This window comes from Sturnus vulgaris, chromosome Z (genome assembly GCF_052056855.1).
Source record: "Sturnus vulgaris isolate bStuVul1 chromosome Z, bStuVul1.hap1, whole genome shotgun sequence".
In the NCBI taxonomy this organism is placed as follows: Eukaryota; Metazoa; Chordata; class Aves; order Passeriformes; family Sturnidae; genus Sturnus; species Sturnus vulgaris.
The window spans coordinates 23,017,322-23,035,094 of NC_142283.1; the positions used below are offsets into that span (position 1 = coordinate 23,017,322).

Consider the following 17,773-nt stretch of genomic DNA (forward strand, 5'->3'; position numbering starts at 1 on the left):
AAGGACAGAGAAGCACACCATTATGTTAGACAGGGCTTATATCAGACTACACAATCTTACCTTGTATCTTGTCCTAACAATATTACAATATAAAATTTTGATCAGAAAGGTAAAAAGGGCTTAGAGTGCACAGAGATGATCAATTTAAATCAGCTGCCTTTAAAAATATGCACTTCTGATGTAACTCATGAAGAGTGAATATTTATTAAAACATGTCCATTGTCTGCAGGGATATAAGTTAATGGTTCAGCTATCAGGTAATTATACATTAGGCATCCATTGTCATGTAATTGCTTTATTTTATGTTAACCCATGGCATCATTTTATTCTGCTATTTACATGGGAAAACTTCATAAGTATGTGGCTCTGAACAAGTTTCAAGACATGATGGAGAGCTTACTTCTGTGTTTTACTGATGCAAACAAGATTTCACAGTCATAGAATCATGGAATGATTTGGGTAGTAAAGGACTATTTATGGTTCAAATCCCCCTGCTATAGGCAGGGACGTCTTTCACTAGACCAGGTTGCTCAAAGCCCTGTCCAACCTAGCCCTGCACTCTTGCAGTGCAGAGACCCCCACAATTTCTCTGGGCAACCTGTCCCAGATCCTTACCATCCCTCAAAGTAAAGAATTTCTTCCAAATATCTAATCTAAATCTACCTCCTTCAGCTTAAAGCCATTCCCCTTCTCCTGTCACTACTTGCCATTATAAAAAGTCCCTCTCCAGCCTTCTTGTAAACCCCATTTAGGTACTGGAAGGTGCCATGAGTTCTGCCTGGAGCCTTGTCTTCTCCAGACTGAACAGTCCCAACTCTCTCATCCTGTCTTTGTAAGACAGGTGGTCCAGCTGCCTTATCATCCTCATGGCCTCCTCTGGATTAATTTCAGGACTTCCATGTCCATCCTGTGCTGGTACCCTAGAGCTGGATGCAGGGCTCCAGATGGGCTCTCACCAGAGCAGAGCAGAGGGGCAGAATCCCCTCCCTGCCCTGCTGCCCACGTTGCTTTGGATGCAACCCAGGACACGTTTGGCTCTCTGAACTGTTACAGATTGCTTTCTCCAATTGCTGGAAATTGCTGAGACATGTGGAACTTCTCATTGACCAACACCCCAAATCCTTCTCATTTTTATTTCATTTCCATTAACTGTCTTCCTACCAATACCTGTCACACTGCAAGTTTACAAAATTCTTGCAAGGTAGAAATTAAAAATCAGAATAACATCAGTAACAACTTTAGCTTTTGAGTGCAACATTCAGCCAGGACTGTCGGATGTTACGTAAGTATGGATCCCTTTAATCTTAGGTTGAAACATTCAAAGGCTGGATTGGCATATCTGCAAAGTCTGTGTGCATGTATTAACTTTTTTGGCAATTTCCTCCATACAAAATTGATTTTAATCCAAATGCACAATCATATCATTACACCAAACCACTTGGCTCACACCCTTTTACCTAGAATTTGCCTCAACTTGCATGCCATACCTACTATGCACACACTATATACTGAGACAAAAGGAAAAATCTTTCACTTGTGCTGTTGTGTAGTGTGCCATAATTGAATGTAAACAATAGAAAATTTGTTCCACACTAGCAGAATTGCATCCTTGCTTATTATTTTCATAGCACCTGAACTATCTATGTGGATGCTATCACACAGCAGTTCATATTTCAGGGTAAACAATCTTACGATATCCAAAAGTGAATCTTTCAATTCTGTTGTCAGTACTGAACCAGTCCTCACGTGTCCCTATTTCTGTAATGTTTCTTAAATTCAATCTTCCTGCAAGCTGCTTAACAAGTGAGAAATTTTTTAACCAGTCTTCTTTGCAGGTTCTTTCAGCTACCTAGTGGCATGCCTGACAGACCCAACGGCTTCATTCTTACATGAAATACTTTCCTCTTCTTCCTTTGGTGAGCCTTAGAGAGAAGGGTTATTAATTTCTGAAAAACCTTCACACTTATCATCTATCATTTTCATTTAATAGATTGTACTTTTCTAAACCATTAGTGTTCAGATGTTCTTGATATATGCATATAAGTCTTCTAACATATGATAATCAACAACTCTTGATTTCTAACTTTTATTTCCATAAAATTATTCTGTTTTTCCCCAGATCAGCCTATATAAGCAGGCACTTGGAAAGGATGTTTTAGTTAATTTTTCTCCTTTTGTTGTTTTTGTTGTTGTTGGCTTTTTGTCTTTATTTTTCATCCCACTCTCATGTTACTTTTAACTGGCTTGTACAATCTGAGGTAGGTCCACAGCAATTTCAAGTCAGCAGGACTTTTTTTTATGAAAGGCTGTAAAATTTACAGCACATTCAAGTAGCATGTAATATGACTTCATATACAAACTTGCACACATGTTTGAATTCAGAAAAGTAAAATTTCTCATGCAGGTGTAGCTGGGATTAGAAAATGTAATTTTAAAAGCTCGGTACTGATATCCATGCTTTTTAACGAGCTATGTATTTAGCTGGTATAGGTTAGCAAGGATTAACATTATGTTTTTTGAAGCTATGATGTGTTTCATGATACAATGAATGACCAATATTATTATTCTACTATGTTTGATCCTTTTTTTGCTAGAGACTTCAAACAGGTTGGGCTATCATTGTATGAGAAACTGTGCAAACATAACAAGAGACAAGCCACACCACACCCTAAGAATAACTTAAAGAAACTGCATTCAAGGTCAAACGTGTATCTTCTCTAAATTAAGTTGAAAGGTTTCTTTGTGTTTTCAGTTCATGTGAGCAGGAATCACTCCTTTTCAGCTTGATCCTTCTGGACTGGCATGCCTGCACAACTAATACCAAAACATTATGTGCCAAAAGAGAGATGTGGGTGGGTTTTTGTAGTTGTTTCCCATAGCTGCTCTGGAACAAACTACTCACATATAAGAAGAATGTGGAAAGTGTAAAACAGTCAGAAGGAGATGCAAAAATAAAAGTCATGTATTCAATGACTCTGTTACTTGTGTATTTAGCCAGAAATGTACAGCACTTTCTGATTCTATTAAAACATTCATATTTGCAGATGTTTCTACAGACCTTAACCTGTTTGTAGAAGTGGAATTCTGACCTTCATTATCAAAATTATTTTCATACGTTATCCGAGAAACTAATATATCAGAGTCCTTCAATTATAAGAATACAACAGTGCCATCAGGCTCTCTTGAGTTCTGAGTACTGTTACTGATCACGGTCTGTTATATCTGTTCTGGGAAGAAGTATGAGAATCAAAACTACCATAGCTCTTCCTTCTTGTATTTGTTGTCAGCTCGCTGATGGTGGGACATGGACCACTGTACATAACACTCAATTCTGCATGGGCATCCTGCTAAATCCCACTGTTCTTCACGCTTTTTTCAGCTTTAAGCTCAACAGTTTTGTTTGTGTGGTTGTTAGTTCTTCTGTTAAACGTGAATCTTCCCTTCATACCTACAGGCACTGTGTCATTCATCGTTTAAGAGGCTTCTGTTACATTTCGTATTCAGTCATTCTTTTGTGGCAGCAAATTCTGGTTCTCAGTCTACTCAAGATGTATTCATATCGAAGTTCTCATCTCTGATTATCCCCTTTATATTTTTTGTATATAGCTCAATATTTTGTGTAGCTCAATATTTTCACATTTCAGGCAACTTGAAATGCTTATTTTTACAGCTCTACAAACTCTTGTGGTTTCTTGTATTTAGTTTATCTGAAAAACAAATTATTCTGAAACATATAGCAGTGGGAAAAATGTTGGAGAAAAAACCATTATTTTGAGTCTATCTTGTAGAAATGTCTTGACACTAGTAGAGGCTTAACGTGGCTAATATTTTTACCCAGCTTAATGTCTATAAAAATAATGAGTTGTAAACTTCTAAAAAACAACTAATTCAATCAAGGGTCTTCTAAATAGTAGGGGAAGGCTAGTCAGACTAAACTCAGTGGATGTTCAAATATATGCATTGTAACATTATTCTGTGACAAATTGATCTCATTATCTTCAGTTTGTTTACCCACACAGATATACATCTGATATCCTCATGGCTATCCATAGCTGATACTAATGTGTGTAAAACAGCAATGTGTGTATTTGATAGTGATTAGTCTGTATTACTTTTTATAAAGCAGACCAACTAAAGTTTTTGAATCTGAAAAAAAATCTAATTTTACATCTATTTATCAATAAATACCTTATGAAACTCAGCATAAAGTAATTTGGTTAAAAGATGAATGGTGATGGTATTGCATATATAAAAATTTGTATTTCTGAAATTATAAAGGTATACTTCACAATCTTTATTCAGAAAGTTTATTTTTCCTCTGTAATCATATGGTTGCCATATGTATGGCACTGGTATGGAGGCGGTCTCATCACCTCCTTACAAACATTAATATAGATATCCTTACTATACCTCTGTCATGTAAAATCATCATTTTCCATATTTTGTAAACGAAAATATTTAGGCATCTAATTATTGCATTTCTCAAGGCATTAAGGGTGTCAACATGCAAAAGTTAATATGATCAGTGAGCTCAGACTAAGTGATTACCCCAGGATCAAGCTATGAGCAGAAAAGCAAGCACCAGAGTCTACCAGACAGAGGAAGACAAGTCTTCTTCCTTTCTAGACACTGTTTTCTACTTGAGACAAAATACTATGCTTTGAACCTTTTCTTGAAAAACTTCAGTCTTTGACTTACTTGCTGACTCCAAATGCAGCTGCCCTGATTTTGCAGAATTTGAATTTGAGCTTATCTTTGGAAATGCCTTGCTTGTTTTGCTGCATCGTGCATCAGATAGCCAGCTGGAAGGAAGAAAATTTTGCCTGTCAAGGGAAACAAAGTTCTATCAAAGATTTAAACATGGGCTTAAATATAGCCAAAGACAAGCAAAAAAATAAGTGAAGCCAACTGTAAGTACTGCCTTTTTGTCACTGACTTAATGGGATTTAAGCAGGCAATTTATGATGCACTTACTTGGAGTCAGTGGGATGCAAAGCAGTGGGATCTATATATGACACATGGGAGAATGGTAGGCTCATCTTCCCAAGGCACCACTACTCATGATGGGGCCCTCCTCTGCTGATGGTGCCTGAACACCTGCCCATCCATGGAAAACAGTGAATCAATTCCTTGTTTTGCTTTGCTGGTGTGCATGGCTTTGTTTTGCCTGTCAAACTTTTTTATCTCACCCTGCAATTTTTCTGGATTTTACCCTCCCAATTTTCTCCCTGATCCCACTGGTGGTGCAATGAGCAAGCAGCTGCCTGGGGTTGGCTGCTGGCTGGGGTGAAACCACAACACACAGGTTCAATCCTAAACAAATTTTGAAGCAAGGAGATGTGTCTAAGGATTTTATGCAAATGTAATTTGTAAGGATTATATTTTATTGATTATTAATTAAAAGGAACCATGTAAATTTCTAATGATTTCGCAGAAGAGTACAAAATTTGTTCTTTCCGGAGTCTCCAGCACCATATCCAGAGAGGAGACTTTGGCTATATCTACCACTTTCAACTATAAACATAATTTAATTACATGAATTATAGAATTGTATGGTCAAATGCATCTTCTGAAGTAGGCTGCACTTATGAGATTAGATTGTTTTAGGAAGTAAAAAAGGCAAAAATTATTTTGAAACACCTAAAATTCCAGATATTGATGGACATCTCCTCTGCATTTTTTGCACGCAAAATACTCATTATCCTACACCACGTCTTCTGCACGAGTATGAATGTAGGAAACTGCATAATCCTGCAACTGTGGAACAACAAGGCATCAACATCATTTCTTAATCTATTTCTCTGCAAAACAAAAATGTGTTGTTTGCCACTCTAAGACAAAGATGTTTTATTGTTAAGGCATAGTGTGGAAAGCCACGAGAAACAAGTAATACAGTGACTGTAGACTAAGAATATGTTTATCCACTGAAATTCTTAGAGAAAGAAAACCATTATGCATTGCATTTACTTCACTCTAATATTTGACAAGGCAAAAAAATGTGCTCGACTGGCTTATTTTACTGTTGGTAAAAACAATGATAAACTTAACCCTGGTAAACTCTTCACAGCAGTGCCTTGGTTGTCTAAAGGAGTTGTGTGCTGTTTGATGTGCTCCATCCCCTGATGCATAGTTGGCACTTGGGAACAAAAAAAGGATTCCACTTTACTGTCTAGTCAGGGGTGGGGAGTGGGGAGGGAGTAGGTGGAGCTCCTTTGTGCTAGGTCAGTGTATTTCTTCTCTGAGAGTCATGGAAGTTAGGGTGTCTCTTGCTTGTGATGGTCATAGTCTTCCCTTTGTGTTTTCTAAAAATGTAAAGCTTGCACAGAATCACAGGAGATGATTCTCCCCTTCCAGCACCTTAATTATATGTTTTGGAGATTGAATCCTTTATGAAAAATCTCTATTATGTGATATTTCTGCCGTAAAGAGAAAACTTTGGACAAAAGGCCTTTCTCTTTTCTGTTTGTTTATGATAGGGCAATTAAACTTCACAAGAAGGTTCTCTAATAATTACACAAAGCAAAGGGAAAACCTTAATTAAATTTTAACGATGAGTACAACTGTGCTGATTAGGATAATGTGGTCATTATATCCTACCACAAGACTTCTTGTTTATATTGTATGCTGCTAGTACTTATGAAGCTTATCTCAAATTTTTATTTATCTGAATTTGGTAATCTCTGCTGTTATTAATTACAAACTCCAATAATGCTCTCTACACCTCATCACTAATATAATACCTGTTCCTCAAAAAGGCACAATCATATGAACAACAACAACATTTCTATAATACAGGTAATAATTTTCTCATGCAAGTTGTAGGAGCTCAGCGACCTAAAGTATATTGAATTTCAGATATGAGTAAATTAAGTGTCCAAAATGGTGACATGGATGTTGTCTAAAAGCTTTGGTTTGTTTGCTTCTTTTTGGTAAACTGACCAGACATCTTATAAGGTGTGTGGGCTGCAAGACTTGATCTCTTCTTCTATCACTATCCCCTTCACTTTCTGTTTCACTTTTGGAGCTCCCATCTGCACTGACAGGTAGCTTGGGAGATACTTGCTGTGTACAAATGCAAATGATCATTGTCAAGCTTATTGCCATTGTAATATACAAGATGAGTAATGACACAAGTTATGGCACCATTCAGCATCCACCTTCCTTGTTCTGCTGTGTTATTGGAATATCAGTCAGTTCTCAACTGGCTCCATCTTCTCTGCAATTACTTTGCAATGGATCCCCTGCAGAAGGCTGTTTGCTGAGTTTGTGGCTCACCTTGGGGAGAAGGCTGTACAATTTTATACCAATGCAAGTGTAAATTGCAAAATGCATCAGAGATTTATTTGGCTGATGAACTTTTTTGTGCTTAAAGGCGGCTGAAGGCAAACAGCTTTGCAGTGCTCTCAGTCCCTCATGTAGGGTGTGATCCTTCAAAGGAAAGAAGTATGAGTTAGCAGAGACAGAAACAAATAGTTTTGGATGAACAAAGGGCTCAGTCTTCACAATCTAGTATTTCAGATTTGACAAAGGTATGGAGGACCACTTGGGGTCTTTATTAAAGGATGTCTAAAGAAATAATGAAGCATGAAGAAGTGACATGGTCAATAGATTAGCTCCAGTTTGCATTTGTTATAATTCTCACCTAATTGCTTGCTTGGGTCTGCCTATGGCCTTAATTTCATACTGGTATGCCACCTTTGAACTCTGCTCTGTTAATTTTAATTGTAAACAATGGACTGGCTTTTAAATATTTCCTCCAGTTTTCCTTCTTTTCTGTCACAACTGAACCTATGCCTCCCTGGCGCATTGTAAAAGGAAATGTTTTTTCCCTGTTGTGCCTGGAGACTTGTTCTAAGTCAAAATTCAGAAGTTCCTAATGGCCTAGGTCTAATACTGGCCCTAGAAGCATCACCTCTACTTACAATAAGCAGGAAAGATGACTCACCAAGTATGGAATCTGTTTAAACACACCTGCAAGCACACACAACCTATGTCTAAAATATTTCAAAACACTGTGACAGATAGAAATTCTCTCAACAGTACAGCAAATGTTATAGAATTTGTGGATTAGGATATTTTAACATTGCCCACAGACCTTAAAGAATAATATTGCACCAATAAGGTCCTTCAGCTTAATATAAGCAAGGAACAGACCTTTATATCCATTGGGTAACATTTACATTTATTCCCTTGTATGTCATACAGAGCCATTAATCATTCTAGCAGCCTCTCTACCTCATAGGAGATGTAGGGCAATGATAATGCTTTATGTGTGTAATTAATCCTGTAGCAGATGTGTAGTTTCCAAGACTACTGCCATTAGAGTATTGACAGGATTCAGAACAAATATTCCTGCATCAGCTTAGTAATGATTTTAATATGATAATATCCTGTTACTCATAAACACAGAATATTCAGACTTTAGGTTTTAAATAAGTGTTGTTATTTGTTAAGGCTTTTAGAGAACCAGTGAAGAGGATTTTTTATTCCTGATGCTGCTGTTAAACAAACAGCACACAATTAACGTATCAGCTGGGTGTGCATAATTCCTCAATTCTCCATCACACACTGAAAGTCATCATTTGTGAAGTGAGAGAGGTAATTTATAAGGAAAATGAAGGTTATCCAGGGAAAACAAATGATGCCAAACAAGCTGCATATACTTTAAAAAATTTGCTTTTAAAATTATTCTACTTTTCATTCCTGCTAAAAAGATTTCCTTAGCTGGATTCTTGGCAAAGTGACAAATTCAGTTACACATCATAATGAAACTGAGGCAAGTAAAAATCCTCTAACTTTTTTTCACAAGACAACATCTTTGCAATGCATACAGATCTTCAGTTGAGGAAGGACAGGACTACTATTCCTTCATATTTTTATGCTTTTTCTTCATTAATTTCTCATTTTTTGTTACTGGATTATTCCTCATATTACCAGGAGATCGGTGCATATGTGAGCCTCTCAGTTTTGAAGGCTACACTTTATATGGGCATGATTTTCCCCACTATTTTTTAAAAAGTATGTGCTTTCTAAAATGCACAGAAGTGTGAACTGGTGGCAGTTCCTCCTAATTTCAAACCACATAATATATATGTAGCTAATATGACTCCTTAGAGAGTGGAGGAATATATTTAGTAATTAGTTTGGACCAATTTGATTCTACAGTTTGATGGAATTAATGAATGTATTAACCAACAGCCCTCAATTTGCCAGACCTCTGTCAGATTTGCTCCTCAGAAATAAATGTGGACCAATATAAGAAAAGTATTACCTTCACTGGCTTCACAGTGTGGTTATTAAAATGATACAAGAGTACAAATTCTACTCTCTCTACTTCACAGTTATGGAAACTGAAGAGTGGAGGCAGATGTAGATTTTCAGACACTGCTTTCTAGTTGTCTCTGCCAGATGAGCAAAAGAGATGGAGGATATCAACAACTTATTTTGCTCAGGATAGGACTTGGGGAAGAGAAAACTCCAATAAGTTCTTGTAGATTGTGAACAATGTTACTTGCTACTTTTGCCTGTGCACCATTGTGCAACTTTTTCAAACATGGAATTGAAAGCATCCAGACATTCTACAGGACTTGGCAGACCTGATGTTTACATGGCAAAGACTAGTGCAAGGGAGTTCCAGCCCCACTGTGAGTTATCTCCACATCTGCTTTCTGCAGTGCAGCCATGATTCACTTCAAAGTTCCTGCTTCTCAGCTCCTTCACTGCCCTGAGGAGCACTGCACACAGTATCCTGTTGCCACTGGGATGTTTTCACCTCTTGATCTGTCTCTCCATCACTAACTCTCATGCAGAACGAGGAAAAAGGGTGTGTGCCTCTGTGGCACACACAGGGGTAAGACTCAACTGCATGCATAACAACAACCCCCACAAAAAATCCATGCGACCTTGGTGTGTGAATGCTTTTGGTCTGCTTAGGGAACACAGTCTGCTTTGGTAGTGTTTCTATTAATGTTAATTGTCCCCTCTCACTGCTCTGTGTGAGGACATTTTGACCTATTTACTTGTAATAGTCTCTAAGCTGTTTTGCAGAACTAGAAACTGGATTGTCAATGTTATTCACAGACTCTACTCATTATGAAGGTGATTTCAGCAGAAGGTGGTCTCTTGGTGGCCTCTCCAAAAACAGCATATTCATCCAGGAGACACTGCGAATATATAGCAAGTATATATACATACCTGTGGTAGATATAGGCTATCTGATACTTACCTTCCTTGATCCACAGACTGAAGGAGGATTTTTCCCTTTTACATCTTCTTCTGCAGATGTAAAAGTAGTAAGTACAATGTGACTTCTAATATGCTGAAATACTATTACTACTTACTACTACTACTAAAGTTCACATCACCTAAAAGTATGTTTTATGGAGAATTTAGATTAGCAAAAAGTTGTACACTTTGGAATGTATGTATTTATTATGTTTGATTATGTTTGATTATGTTTTGTTTATATAATAAAAGAGTCCCTCCATATTTCAGGTTTTTTTTCCATATAGTCTATAACTATAAGGTCTCTGTGAATATTGAATTGCTGTTAACAGCATAATTAACTGTAGGGAGTTTTTAATATTAAAATGGTGAAAGAAAAGATAATAAACATGTTGTCATAAATGTTTTGAATGCCTAAATTCTGTGATTAATATCTGTGAATCTGTGAGTAGCTGCTTGCCAATTTGTTGCAACTAAAATGTGAAAAAAGGTTATTCATTATAAATAGCACAATTATTATGTACACTGCTCCTTTCTCTCTCTCTCTCTCTCTCTCTCTCTCTCTTTTTTTTTTTTTAGGTTAGAATGAAGCTAGTTTCTTCATTACAGAAACAGTATATAGCGAGATTGGAGTTGGTGCCACATTTTATCCTATGTCAGTAACTTGGTTTAAAACAAACCAACCAATGTAAACCAAAATATTACCTCCATGTTCTGTCTTTCCTCATATAAAGAAATAAAAAGGATTGCAACTGGTCAAACAAAGCATCTATCCAACAAGCAGGAGTCAGCATGAGGTGCTTCAGAGTGGGATACAGCATACTTTAGCACAATGGACCTACAGCATGGAGTAAGTTCTTGTTTCTGGCAGCTCATGGACTAGAGACTCTCATTGGAAGTTGAATCAAGATCCTCATTTTTAACAGTCACTGAGTAACCTAATTCTGTGATTTTGTTCAAATCTCTGCTTGAATCTCTCCTTTATGCTCAAGGCCTTCACAGTTCTCTGGAGCAATTAATAGAACAATGTTAGTTGTAAGTGGTATAGAGAAAAAAAGTAATTTTTGTTTCTCTGTTGCCTAGGATTTCCATTAAATGCTTCCTATTCCTGGTATTAACAGAAAAGTAGGGAAACATTTCCTTTTCACATTTTCAGTACTATTTATTAGCTTACAGATGTGTGTTCATCACATTTCTCCAGACTTGTGTCTTATCCCTTCCAAGTCAATTAAATTTCTGTGTTTAAAAATAGCTCCATGTTCCTGAGAATCTCTAGTGTCTCTTCTTGTGACACTTCCTCAGAGAAGGTGACCATATCTATATTTAGGGATAAAGATTAGTGGTTTTTAATGTATTCAAGGATTTATACGGTAGCATAATGCAACTCTTTGTTTCACTCTCAGTTCTTCATATATTACGATTCCTTTTGCCCAGTTGGTGGTTCATCATGTTCTTATCCGATTTGTTTTGGAGATGTTGAGTTAATGCTGGCAGCAAGGTTAGAGCAATAGGAAAAGTTTGCATGAGTGAAGTGTGCACCTTTCCCAAAACCTGAGAGATGCCCAAGGGAACATCTGAGCAGCTGAGGTCCATCAGCTCCTGGGAGTGCTTGCCAGACAGCAGTGTCAGAAAAGTCTTTTAGAAAAACTCCACAAATGGGCTGTAACTCTGTAATATGTGATGAATAGAAGCGGCTGGAAGAAGTTAGGAATGAAAATGAGGCACAGAGACCAAGCACCAACCTAGATCCAGGCTGTCTCAAGGTGGTTCAGCTTGAGAATTTGCTCCTCTTTCCCCCCTGGATTTGTGAAAAGCAGGTTTCATTGATGATTCAGTCTAAGCTATTCTACAGAATTATGTCATGCAGAATGAACTCAATCAGTAGCCTTTAGTATTTTCTCCTGAGTGAAAGAAATGAAAATAGTCTAGTTTGTTTCTCTGCTATGGTTTTTATCTTTCTTTTCCTCATCAATCCTGTACTTGTTCCACAAGCTCTCTAGACAGGTTCTTGGTTCTGATGAACTTAAAAGGCGGGAAAAGTCTTTTGTTTTTGCTTTTGATAACTTGTTCTTTGAATCCTTTTCTAGCTTTTTTATTTTGACTTCAGATTTTTCTTGTCAGGACTAATAATATATTCTATTTTTTAAAATACATATATTGCTTCTATATTCTTTTTATGAATGATATATTGCTAACTGTCTCTCATAACTTCAGCTTTTAATTGTGAAAAAAAAATTAAAATATCATTAAAAAATCATCTCATAAGGCACTGGAACAGGTTATGCCCCATCCCTAAAAGTGAGCAAGATCATGTTAGGATAAGGCTCTGAGCAACCTGGGCTAGTGGGAGGTGTTCCTGCCCATGGTGGGATGTTGGAACTCGATGAACCTTTCCAACCAAAACATTCTATGATACTAGACAAGTATCTTCTAGTAGGAAGGAAGAAGAGGGTGGGTTTTTGTAATTGTAATGTTCCTGCAAGCATGGAAATGGACACACTGCAACCTTTTTTTTTTCTCTAGCTTAAAACACTATTAGTTTCATTGCTTTACTTAGTTTTAGGAGATTTTTAGTCTTGATGTTGCTTGACCTGAAAGCATTCAGTTAACCTACCATACACAGTCTAAGAATGAAAAAGAGAACCCTAGTGAGTCAGGTGAAAATAAACTTGAATTTAGTGAGGTCTCTCTGACAAATAGCCAATACAAGAAGGTAGATAAATGTAGGAGATTATCACTGATTTCTGTTCTTAATTTTAGCACAGAAGGAAATGTTACAGATCAAGTGTGATTTCTTTCAAAATGAGAGCATGCAAAGGAAATACTACTACTACTACTACTAACAATAATAATAATAATAATAATGAAAAAATGTAATAGAATATTTGCTAGCTAGTTCAAGCTAAGGAATACATGACATAAGTAGACTTGTTTTCCCCCAGCAGGTAGGGTACACCTTTCTTTAATGCAGTTTGCCAGCATACTACTGGGTCATAACTGATTGCATGACATGGTTTGTTTGGAATCTATCCTCGCATATTTGCCATGCACACTTGCTGGTCCTATCAATCATTTCCAACACGAAAGACACATTGTCTAACTCCTGCCCAGCTGCACTAATGTTCATGTTACTAATTTGAATTACTTACAGTGTATGAGTCTACCCTAAGAACTGTGCAATGCAGTATACTGTTTCCCTCTTGGCAGCGCTTATAGCTATAAGAGAGGAACTACTGTAATTTCTGAAAATTGTCATAGTATCTGTTTATGATGTCTTGTTAGCACATGCTGAACCCATTTACACTATCACCTGCTTTTAAACTAGATACCATGAGCTGCGGAGAATTGTTGGCTGTTGTAGCATGTGAAGATGTAATTAGTCTCATGCATCCTCTCTTCCAGGAGCGTTGGGCCAGAGAGAAATGCTCAAGAAATTCCATGCTGTTAAGCAGATTTCAGATTTGCTTTGTGAAAATCCCTGTCATGCAATAAACCATGCATTGAACAAACTGTGAGTAAAAATAACTTTGTTATGCTTTTGAGCTTCTGGCATATCTCACCAAAATATGTGGAGCTAAGGCAAAAGGGCTCTCCAATTTTAGGGAGATCTCCTACTGATGACCAAGTAGCAGTGGCAGAAGTAGTGCTGTCTCACAGACCAAATTTTTATCACTGCATTATCCACTGTTTCTCAGAGCAGATGCTTCTTGATTTGTGCCAAAATGCACTACATTCAAGCCAGTGACATCTATAGGAAACAATTTAACCCACAGTAAATCTACTATACTGCATGGTCACTGCTTTCTTGTGCTTTCAAGGGTGTCATTGTGTATGAGAATAAAATATTAGGTAATGCTGCTTTAACAGCAATTGTAATTAAACTCCATCACAATGGCAATCCACAAAAAAAAAATCTTACAGAGGGAATGGGGGGAAAGTATAGGGCTTTTTTTTCCTGGTGAAAGCACATGTTATGGGACTGATACCAGTGATACTCATTGTGTTAATATATGGGGTAGTTTTTGCAGCAATATTAATGTAAATTTATCGATTTATAGAAACTGTCTGTCTGGTTAAACTTGGACAAGGCCTAGAGAAAATTCCTTTGAATGATTTATTTCTTTTCATCACTCATTTTAGCATTTCAGCAAATATCTGACATCTTTGTGTTTAGAAAATGATTGTGCACAGCAAACAAAAAAGCAGTGTGTAATACCATTACTTAAAATGAGTCATTTGAGGGTTGATCCAAAGTCCTTTGAAGTCAATGAGAGGTTGCCATTGACATCAGTACCTTTTGAATCAGATCCTCTAAGGGATAGATATAATAAAAGCTGAAGACAGAGAAGAAGGTAAAGCTAAAAGGTAGATAAAAGGAGATGAAAGGAGGGAAAATTGCCACGCTCACCCAGTTCCATACCACTTGCAGTAAATCCATTAGGATATTTAACCACCTAAGATAAATAAGTTTTTCTTTACCATGGTCTATCAAGTGATAGGAAGAATACACACACAATGTCACAGATTTTCCATCAATGCAGGCTACCAAGACATGTTCAAAAGTAATGTTCAAAAAGCTTTGCACTTACAGAGGCTGTCATTGATTTACAAAGACAGCACAGGCTGCAGTGAAACAGCTAAGAGACATTCAGTATCTTCCTGGGAGTGGGTCTTTCTTCATAATCTCTCTTCAGCTAAGCAGTGCAATGCCACAGAGCTATAATATGCCACAACTCAAATACCTTTTCAAATATTATTCTCTTTTCATGGCTAGTTCTTTTATTCTTGAAAGAGTCCTCTTCCAAATACTATTTTTAAATACATTTTGCTTGTTTGTTTATTTGGTTTTTTTCGGTAGAAACATTTTGTCTTTCATTTGCACCCTTCTGCAGCATCCATTCTTCGGCACAGTGTTCTAAGTATGTATTTTTCAGGTAGAACAAGCTGTAGTTTAAGCAAACATAAAATAATTTTTCCAGTTGTAGATGGCATTTTTAAATATTAATATGCATTTATGGAAATACATGCTGCCAAAAGGCATCTCTTTAATATCAAGACAATCTCCATCAACGTAGTTTTGAGACACCTTTTTTCTGAGCTATGTGTTTATAACAGCATGCACACTTTCTGTAGCTCTTGCCTGCATTTTCCTGCTATGTATACATAGTCCAGCTGGGAAGAAATATGAGCACCTCCAGCTGAAGGCCAAGTCAAATATAGGTCTTTGTGTGTCTTTGAATTTCTAATAAACAATCCCACACAGAGAGCAATAGTACAGTCAAATATATGCAGATAGCTTTGAATATCTGATTCATTTAAATGCTCTTAACTTTCCAATTTGTATCAACCTTGAACTTCATATTCAGCTCCTAAAAAACAGTCCTGTTTTACTTTCTTAAGCAATATACCTTAAATGTCTTTCTACTGAGCACATAAATATTTAACAGTTATGTCGTTTGTTAGATTTTTCTAATAGCTCTTTCAGAATTTTCAGATTTGAGTGTAAGTAACAGAATACAACCAGCTAGCTATAGTATGCTATAATCTGAGTAATGTGAGGTCAGGTTTATTTTGAAAGCTCACAAACTAGACTTTACTTTCATGATTTATTACAACACAGCTGCAAAAAAAATTGGCATTAAGAAGGACTAGGACTATTTTGCAGAGTGCACTGTGAACAGATGTATCTGAAATAAATGAAACAACAAGCATTTTCCCTCAGCAGTGGTAAATACTAGTGAAGATTTAGAGAGCAGAAGTATTGACCTATTTAGGACTGTCTGCTGGGCCACTGGGAAGGCTTTCCATCCCTGTGTCCTTAGATGGAAAGAAACCATTTGACAGCGCCACATTGAAGTATTCAATATTTTTGAAAGGTTTACAATTTTTATCTAACCTTTTTTAAGGCACTCTAGGCAAAAGGAAGCGGTATCATTCAATCAAAACTTTATTTTTGTTGATCAAGTTCCAGACAATCTGGCCTATGGTAACTGAATTTATCAGTAAGGGACTAGTGGTAAATTTGGCACAAGTGTGGGAGCATCACTTTTGTTTGTACATAACCACAGAGTCTCTATGTTTTTAAGGAAGATTTAATTGATTGTTCAAGGAAACCCACACTGGTAAGGAGGAACATGTATTAACATAATTAAATATTTATGCAAATGAAAAATCTTGGGTATTTTTCTATAGAATTAATGAACATGCTGGAAATTTTTACTCTGGTCTAAAGGTGTAAAACCTGGGTGTAATTTTTTCCTTCACTATGAGTTTTACTTTAAAATAACTTCAACTTGTGTGATAAAACTGGTAAAATGGATAAGATTTCCTTTTAAATTTCTTGCAGTTTATAACTACATTGAGTTTTCAAAGCTAAAATTTACAAAGTACAGTCACGTTTTCTGAATCCTAAACATTCTGAAATAAATTCATATTGATAAGTATTGAAAACCATATTGACTCATTAAAAATGAATAAACTAGTTTTCATTGTATTTCTAGAACAAATAAATATGTGCTTATGCACACTTATTCTCTGAAAATATATATTCTCAGCAGGATGTATAGATTAAATATCAAGGATATAGTGAAATGAAGGAAGAAATAAAATAGTATTTGGTCGTCTTTTCTCTCTGTCCTAGGTTACAATGTAAAGATGTGCCCAAAAGCATGTATTCTATCACTATCTGTTGAAACCAGGTGGGGCAGTGATCTTTATCTTTTCCATGACCCATCCTTCCTCCAGGGAGATATCTTCTATTAATGGGCCATTGAGTCCCACTGTATGACTGATAAAATTACATCACCCATTTTGAGATGATTCACGCAGGGGGAGGAGCCAAGCATTTCCTACCTAGATAAAAAATGAGATCTGGAACACCAAGACAGCCCTTACCCACTGGTTTTCAGAGGACAAGAACTACCAGACCTTTCTAGAGGATCACTACTTCAACAAGACCACTTCATCTAGACTGCCACCACCACCCTAACTAGCAGGGTGTCAAATTGTATTCTGACTCTGTCAGTGGTTTTCTTTTGTACTATTGCATGTATTTTATTTTTATCTTTTTTCCTATTAAATTGTGTTTCTGACTTGGAGTCTCTCACTGGTTTTGCTTTCAAACCATTCCACTCTCTGTGACACTATCTACAAAGGCTCCAACAGATTAAAACTTGCTATTGTGCCAAAAGACCTCTTAAATCAACATGAGCAGGGCAATGTGCATCTCAATAAAAGGGGTCTTTAGAGATCCATGTTCAGTGATTTTTGGAATATTTCAGCTCTTGTCATGTGCTGGTTTTGGCTGGGGTAGAATTAACTTTCTTCACAGTGGCTGGTATGGGGCTGTGTTTTGGATTTGTGCTGAACACAGGGTTGGTAATACAGAGATGTTTTTGTTATTGCTGAGCAGGGCTTACACAGAGCCAAGGCCTTTTCTGCTGTTTGTGCTGCCACACTGGTGAGGAAGCTGGGGGTGCCTGGGAGGCTGGGAGGTGACACAGCTGGAACAGGTGACTCCAACCCACCCAAGGGATATTCCAGACCATGT

At 36.9% G+C, this 17,773-nt stretch overlaps 1 long non-coding RNA gene across 1 annotated transcript; it reads left to right on the top strand.

Annotated features, from left to right (window-relative positions):
* Window positions 1–10,057: 10,057 nt before the first annotated feature.
* On the top strand, window positions 10,058–17,321 carry LOC148219742 (uncharacterized). Its single transcript, XR_015799704.1, has 4 exons — window positions 10,058–10,292; window positions 10,959–11,074; window positions 13,627–13,735; window positions 16,865–17,321. It is a non-coding gene; the product is annotated as an uncharacterized LOC148219742 (long non-coding RNA).
* The last annotated feature ends 452 nt before the right edge of the window (window positions 17,322–17,773 follow it).